An 8,527-nucleotide genomic window follows, 5' to 3' on the forward strand; every position below is an offset into this window, starting at 1 on the left:
TGGCTCCGCCACTGAGTCTAACGTGTATAATGTGTGTGTGAGATGAGTTTGTTTATGCTGATGTGTAAAACTTATTCGGTGTATGTGCAAAGCAAATTGAATAGTGTTGAGTCTAGGAGATGATATAGGTGCTTCATTATTTAGTCACACTATTAGCCTTCTCTTTATCGACCCACATGTGATATCCCTAGTCACCATCGTTGAGTTTTTAGTCTATTTGTTTTTATATAATCATGTCTTCAGCTAAATCTTTTCATTCCTATTGACCTTGAATTTGAGTAAATAACTCCTAAAGCACTTTGACATAAATGGGCGCTTGAAAAAAGTTTAAAATTTGAAAAATGGACTAGTTATACTTGGAAAAAGACTAATGGTGCAAGTTTTGAAATAGAGATTGTTAGCAGGGAGTGGAAAAGAAAAAAAAACCAGAATATTTCTTTAAAAATCAATCAAGAAATGGTTACTTGCTAGTAATAGCTTAAAAGATGGAGAATATAAAGAAAAGTAAAGGTAAGAAGAAGTAAGTGAAGAATGAGCAAATTGATAATTGATGATGAAGCATGACATGTATAAGAATTGCTTAAATGGTAGCCTTAGTTATAAGATTATCAGAATAAACAAGAAAATAATACGGAAATAAATTTATTAAGATTAAAGACAAAAATTGAAAGATATGTGAAATTCGAAAATAAAATTTCTAAATTTCTAGAAAAGTGTGAAGAACCCTAATTGATCTTACTATTCAAAATTAGCGGATTAAAACTAATTATGATACTAATAGAGTCAATTCTATAACTCAGATTAAAAGTGATCTAGACACTTATATTGAAGAAATTAGAGACAACAGTCAGTATAAGACTAATTACCTTCTTTAATTTACGAATAGAAACCAAAGATATCAAATTAAGAATTAATCTTACCTCTTAAAGAATCGTTCTTATAAGGTTGTAAGATAAATTCATAGTCACCATACACAACGGTGTAAAGTAGAGAAACCTCTCAAATAATAATAATAGTCATGTATGTTCTCTCAAATAATAAAATCTACCCCTATATATATTATCCCAAATAGAATGTGATTTCAATCCTACTTTTATGGAAATAATAACTAGAAAACTTTAAATAAAGAAAGTTTTAAACTAGGAAAATTTTAAACTAGGAAACTTTAAAATAGAGAACTTTTAAACTAGGAAACTTTGACTTTGAACGTTCATCTTTTAGGGCTCTCTTTTGGGCTTTATGTGGCTCAAACTTCTTTTTTTGGGCTTGAATTCGGACACTTCTTTCCTAATAAACATATTCTTGATTTTTCATTGAAGCCCATAAATTTTAATGGATGTATGCCAATGTGGATGTCATCACTTAGTCTTAGACATAGTAGACATGTTCAAATCAATATAGATTGTTGGTGTTGCCTTTGGGAAAAAGTTATAGAGTAGGGCATGTTCGGAGACGAGTAATAGTTCAAGTGTGGGGTGTTGATATACGACAATATACATACATTCAACTTATAATTAGTCTTTATGTGTGTTCTTCCACCTTTATTTGATTACTATAATAATCATTTCGTATTTATTATGTGTGTCTCTTTGTAAAGAAATGATGTATGAGCTAGCACATTTGGAGCTAAAAATGACTTCTTTGGAGCTTTAAGGTTTGAGTATAAGATCAATAAAAGTAATCAAGACCAAATATGGGGTTCAATGATCAATTGAATAGGTAAAAGGGAAGAAAAGCGAGATTTTGCAGCAAATTAGTTTGCGCGACATTGATACCCAATGAAGCCCACATCATGCCAATCTTAAGTAGAAGAGAGTGGCTGAAATATTTGGGTGCTGAAAAAATAGGGGTGCGCGACATGGCAGACTATCATACTTGCGTCGCACCAAGCTAAATTGTGCAGATTTTATTTTATTTAATTAAAGAGTATTTTAGTCCAAGGGTCCATTGTACGCAGTACAAATAGATCTATAACTTGTTTGAAAGTGTTACGTTGGATTTTAGAAGCATCATTTTTTACCTAAGTTGGGAGACACTGACTTTTGGGAGTCAAGAACAACGTAAGGAAAAAAGACGATTCAAATTCGACCTGCAGTTTTTTCTTAATTGTTCATTGTGAAAATCTATGATATGCTCTTAAACATTAGTATGAATAACTAACATATTTTCTAGGATGAATCTTTTGTTGAATGAACTCATGATTTTGCTTAATTATAATCGATTTATTATGTTTATTTTTATTTGTTCAATTATGTAGTAATTGTAGTTAATTGACTAGCCATTGATTAACCGTGCCATTATACCTTACTGATCTCGAGAGAGATTGAGCTTAGGTTGCAGGTGAACAACATAACGTCAAATCATTTAGAGATTAATTATTGAAATTTAAAAGTAGAGGTTAGAAATAACAAGTTTTGGCACGATTCAAGTGAATAAATTAATTTTGGTTAGCAATGGTTCACTCTTCACTCGAGAGAATAATGCTAGTAAATTACGACACTTGGTCGATAAATATTTGTGGTAAGAGAAGATTCTAATCTCCTCTACTTTTTGATTGACCTATCTTCCATAAGCAACCTCCTAGACTAGTTTCTTGAAAATTGCTAAAGGCATGAGATTGATGCTCACCCCAAGATCACATAAAGCCTTTGCAAACTAAAACATCCCAATGGTGCACGAGATTGTAAGAGCATGTATTGTTTAACTAACTTGTGCTTTTAATCCAGAATAGTTTTAAAGCACTTTTAAAGTGTTTTGAGTAGATTAAAAAGTGCTTATTAGCACTTAGTTTTAAGCTAAAATAGTAAAACTAAGTCAAAAGCCTTGGTCAAAACCAAGCAAGTTCTAAATGCCCTCAAATCTTTCTCTTGACCACCATATTACTTGACATGATCACACTACAATGGTGCGAGATTTCTATCACCTCAAAGTCTATCTCCACTTTTCGGTCACTAAATCCTTCATGAATTTTGCATACCTAGTAATTTCAAGTAAAAGTGTCCTCCAATGGAATATTTACCGAGACTTTTGAACATCAATAGGAATTTCTTGAACTTGACGTCTTCATCATTCTTTTTCAATATTTGAGGGAAAGGTGGAGGAATTTTTAGTGGAGGCTAAGAAATGTGTAGAGTCGTGTCATCTTTTTCGCTCTCCCTCTTCAACATTCAATGGGGTCTCACTTTCAATTTCATCATCAACCAATATCAGTTCATCAATGTGCAACATCCCATTGGAAGTAGACTTCTCAACTTTTGATTTTCTCTTGTCATTAATCCCACGAGTCTCATCCTCCTTTCTTACATTTCTCCGTACCATCTTACCACTTCTTGTAACAATAGTCATGCGATGAGAATTGTCATTTTTAGGATTCCTGTCACTTAGGAGTTCTCCCTTTTGTCTCATGTTTTAATAAGTGAAATCTGGTTCATTTGAGCTTGAAGTTGTTTGATGGAAATGGAGTGATAAGTGATTGTTTGATTCAAAGAAGAGAATGCATTCTTCATTTCTCTAAGCCCTTTGTTGGATCCCTCAACATTATTAAGAATCAAGGCAAACATATGTCCCATCTAATAACTCTCAAGGTTGACAATTGATACTTTAGGTTTGGGCCTATAATGTGGAACTACATATCAATCCCTCTCTTTGTCAGTATCCTTCCAATCATTATTTCAATCACTCCACTCTCTATAACGGTCCCTTAATTTTCCGATAATAACCTTTCGGGTCAATTCTATATTATTGCCTTATTTTCATCATTTAGAGTGTTCCTATAGCAAAGTCAAGTCATTTATGACTTATTAAGACTGATAGTTCGATCACCTGATCGTTCTTTTGGATTTTATGCAGCTTTTCATGTTTTGGAGCTTCTAGAACTTGAACGATTGACTTCGGTCAAAAGTTCAAGAAAACAAACTTGGAATCCAATTCTAATAGTTTTGTCTTCTTTAGAATGTCGAATTTGGTCTAGAAGGACCCTTGGTGTAAATTCTGAGGCTTTTGGGCTTATCCCGAGTCCCCTTGTAGAATTTGACTTAAAAGAGAACTTGGATGTGTGATCCACTTTTTATTGAGACAACTTCGGTTGAAAGTTTTAATAGCTCTATTGGGTTCGGGATGCTGAATTTATCGAGGTAGCATATTTCATTTGCGTGCACGGGGTTCCAAATGAATCTTTAGCACCCCATCAAAGATTTTGAACTTGGCCAAAACTAGTTGATGTGCATCAGCTAATGCATGCCTAAATTGTTCTTCGCATTTGTAGGTAGTGGTCCGCGTTCACAAAGGCCAAGGGGATTGGTATCCGCGTACGTGAGGCCAAGTCACGTTCGCAAAGGCCTGACCTTGTTGCCTTGCGCGTTCACAGAAAGCCTGCCACATTCGTGGAGGCTTGGGCAGTTGCCTTTTTACGATCGCGAGTTGTTCTCCACGTTCATGAAGGCTAAGTTGAGTGGACTTCTGCGATCACAAACCCCCTCACCGCGTTCTGATTTCCATTTGACTAGTCTTTTATTTAAAAGACCAATCCCGAACCATCAAAAGATTTGAACTCCATTCTTCATTTTCTTGAGTTCTGGGAGTCCGATTTAGGTGATTTCAAGTCTTGTGCATTTGGGGAGTTTAAGGCTTTGTGTTGGAGGTTTCAGAGTCTTACGTGAGGGTGATGTTCGGAGGTAAATTCCGACCTAAAGGGGTTGTCTAGCCCTTTTTTGTGGTTAAGTTAGTGAATTCATGCATGCTGTTGTTTGGGGCTGTTTTGAGCCAGAATTGTGTCTCATTTTGGGTTACAAGTTTGAGGAGCTTAAAAGGACTTTTGCCAGAGTTAATTTCAGGATTCCCAACGTAGGTCCCATATTCTCATTTTTTATTCAATTTTGGATCTATCTTTGATAATTATGATATTGGTATCTAAACAACCATTTTGATGTTGTGAGTCTATTTTTTATAGTGTGGCAGCGTTTAGAAGTCGTTCGAAAGGAAAAGACTCTGAAATTGTCAATTTGGAGCATATGGTCTGCTTTGAGGTAGGTTATGGCTTTCCGTCCTTTAGATTGAGCTCGAGAATGTAAATGCATATTGATTTGTATGCATTTGTTCTTGATTTAATATATCTTCTGATTCATTAAATATTTTTTCTCATATTATTCTTCTTAATTCGATTATTTCTACATTTTTAAGTACATATAAGATTAAAGTTTTGTAGTTTTTTATCATTTCATCGTGCATGTATGTAGTCATGTTCTTTATTATGCAGGTCTTTTATTTCAAATTATTCCTTCCTATTAATGAAAAATCAAATAGAATTCTTAGGAATACAAATTGATAAAAATGGAATAAAAATGCAAACACATATAGTACAAAAAATAATTAACTCAAATGAACAGCTAGATACGAAAAAGAAATTACAATCATTTCTAGGACTAGTAAATCAAGTAAGAGAATATATACCAAAATTAGCAGAGAATTTAAAACCATTACAACAAAAATTAAAGAAAGATGTAGAATACCAGTTTGATAAGAAAGACCAAACACAAATACAAAAAAAAAATTATTATGTAAAAACCTACCTAAACTATATTTTCCGAATGAAAATAAAAAATTTACTTATATAGTAGAATCTGACGCTAGTGAAAAGAGTTATGGGGGAGTATTAAAATATAGGTATGGAGAAGGAAAAATAGAACATCATTGTAGATATTATTCAGGAACATTTATTAATGCAGAAGTAAGATAGGAAATAAATAGGAAAGAATTATTTTCGGTATATAAATGTTTATTATCATTTGAACCATATATTGTATACAATGAATTTATTATAAGAACAGATAATACACAAGTAAAATGGTGGCTAACAAGAAAAATACAAGATTCGGTAAACAAAAGAAATAAGGAGATTTGTATTAAATATTATTAAATTTTACATNGAGGAGCTTAAAAGGACTTTTGCCAGAGTTAATTTCAGGATTCCCAACGTAGGTCCCATATTCTCATTTTTTATTCAATTTTGGATCTATCTTTGATAATTATGATATTGGTATCTAAACAACCATTTTGATGTTGTGAGTCTATTTTTTATAGTGTGGCAGCGTTTAGAAGTCGTTCGAAAGGAAAAGACTCTGAAATTGTCAATTTGGAGCATATGGTCTGCTTTGAGGTAGGTTATGGCTTTCCGTCCTTTAGATTGAGCTCGAGAATGTAAATGCATATTGATTTGTATGCATTTGGGTTGGGTAGCTAGTCATGCTTAGTTAGTTAGATATCATGTTTTAGGCTTACTGTTAACATGTTGTTCTTGTTGTTCGCGATCATCTTACCTTGTGACATGTGTTGTAATTGTTATGGTTTTTATTGGAAGCATGTTTGACCTTAATCTAGGTGTAACCTAGTGCTTCCCTTAGACATGCTTGTTTTGGAGCCAATAGGCCTTAGACAGTGAAACTATGATAATGATTTGGCATGAAATTTTTCACGACAATTATTATTGGTCGCAGATCAAAGTCTGGACATTTGATCTTCAGTTGTAGTCCATGATTTGGACTAATTATCCTCTACGGAGTTGATATCTATCGACTAGACTTTATTGGTTACATTTGGGAGGCCTATCCCCAATTCGAGGTCTAGGCTACACACCCTCCGAATACGGATTCATATGGTTCCGTTCTTGGTAGTTCTAGTTCTTCTATACACCTGTCGGGCATATAAGGGTCCGTTCAGATTTTTATTTAAACTTGCACTTAAGTGTACCTTCTGGGCTTATGAGGTCAGTTGGGTTTTTACTTAGCTATTTTCTTGCTTTGTTTCAGTTCTTTTCTACACTCGTGTGCATTTCAATTAGACTTATGTTCTTTTGACCTCTGTTACGTTTAATTCTCGCTTTTCATATCGTATTTACTTTTATTTCTTAGTCAGCCTATGATGCCTACTGAGTTGTCACGACCCAGGGGTACCCCCTAGACGTAACACAACATACTTGACCCCGGGTCTTATACAAGCCATTAACATAATCATAAACATAAAGTCATAGAAATGATGCGAAAAATTTAAAACTTTTACAATCGAAGTCAACTTTTTTTTCATAAACAAAAATAAGAGTCTAGACCTTGTCTCAATCACCATCTTGTACAATAGAGAATACAATTAAGGTCAAATCCCTTTACATCAATAAAGTCTCAAAATAGAAAGTACAATAGAAGCTAAAATGGATTATGTCTTGTCCTCGAATCTTAAGGACTCACCAAGCTTAGGGAATAGTCAACCCAAGCTTCACTTGAAAGAAGATGTACGTCTCAACGATCGGAACCTACACTCATAGTAAATGTAGAAGAAATAGGGGTTAGCACAAATATGTACTAAGTATGGAAGCATGCATAAAAATCCTTGAAATATGATAAAAAAGACATTTTAGTTGAAAAGTATGCATTTGCCAAGTTTGAGAGTCGACATGCACTTTCAATGTAGAACACAAGTCATAATCACATTTATCATGTAAGAACATTGTAACATAATAGAACCATTACCTTAGCAACCCTAAGGTATACTTGTGCAATGTATCGTTGGTATCCCATAACACCAACCATACTAAGTACTCCCTTGAAGCCGCATTAGTCATACATATCATCTTTAGACCTCATCATAATCAATAGTCATAGATAAATAAATAGTCATGTATAGTACTTGAACATAAGGAAAGTCATTCATAGTAACAATCCAATCAACATACATGCATACATTCATGTATTACTATAGCATAAAGAACCATCTCATAATCCCTTTCAAAGTCTACTTGTGCAATGTAAAAGAGAAGTCCCATACCCCCACTCATACTAAGTAAAGCTCATCAAGAAGTCATAAGTATAGTTCATGTCATATTCATTATCTTGTCATGTAGGGAAAATAGCCTCAACCGACATAGACAATGTGATTTACATTGAATTTGGTATCGTGTAATCCCACATCGAAAGAAGGTGTCCTACTTGTCTAAGGTAGAACTAAATGTATAGTTTTTAGGTGGATCCACTAGCTAAAGACCTATGTGGGCACATAGTTAAGGGATATTTAGATTGCTTCTAGAAACCAGACCTATTGTATTGGCAGAGGAGCTTCCATCTCATGAGAATAATTTAGATGACCCGGCCTATTGTATTGACAGGAGGGCCTCTACCTCATTTTCCATATCCACTTGGTGCTAAGCATTATTTCCCAAATTATACATCATTAGTCTTTGAATTGCATTTACATGTATGAAGGAATATCTTGCCCTTCATTCAATACAACTCATAAAATAGCTCATAAATTCATTTAGGTGAGAATGGACTTTCAACCTTAGAATCAACATTAACATGTGAGTAAACCTTTCACATCATGTTCATAGTGTTTCATGAGAATAACCTTTCAATCAATACAACAACATTATCATCATCCTATACAATTCATACATAGGCATGTGTAAGGGTAAGGAGAGAATGATCTTTCAACAATACCACAATTTACCCAATACTCATAGGATCTTCACTTTCAAAGCGAATCA

This window comes from Solanum stenotomum, chromosome 4 (assembly GCF_019186545.1).
Source record: "Solanum stenotomum isolate F172 chromosome 4, ASM1918654v1, whole genome shotgun sequence".
In the NCBI taxonomy this organism is placed as follows: Eukaryota; Viridiplantae; Streptophyta; class Magnoliopsida; order Solanales; family Solanaceae; genus Solanum; species Solanum stenotomum.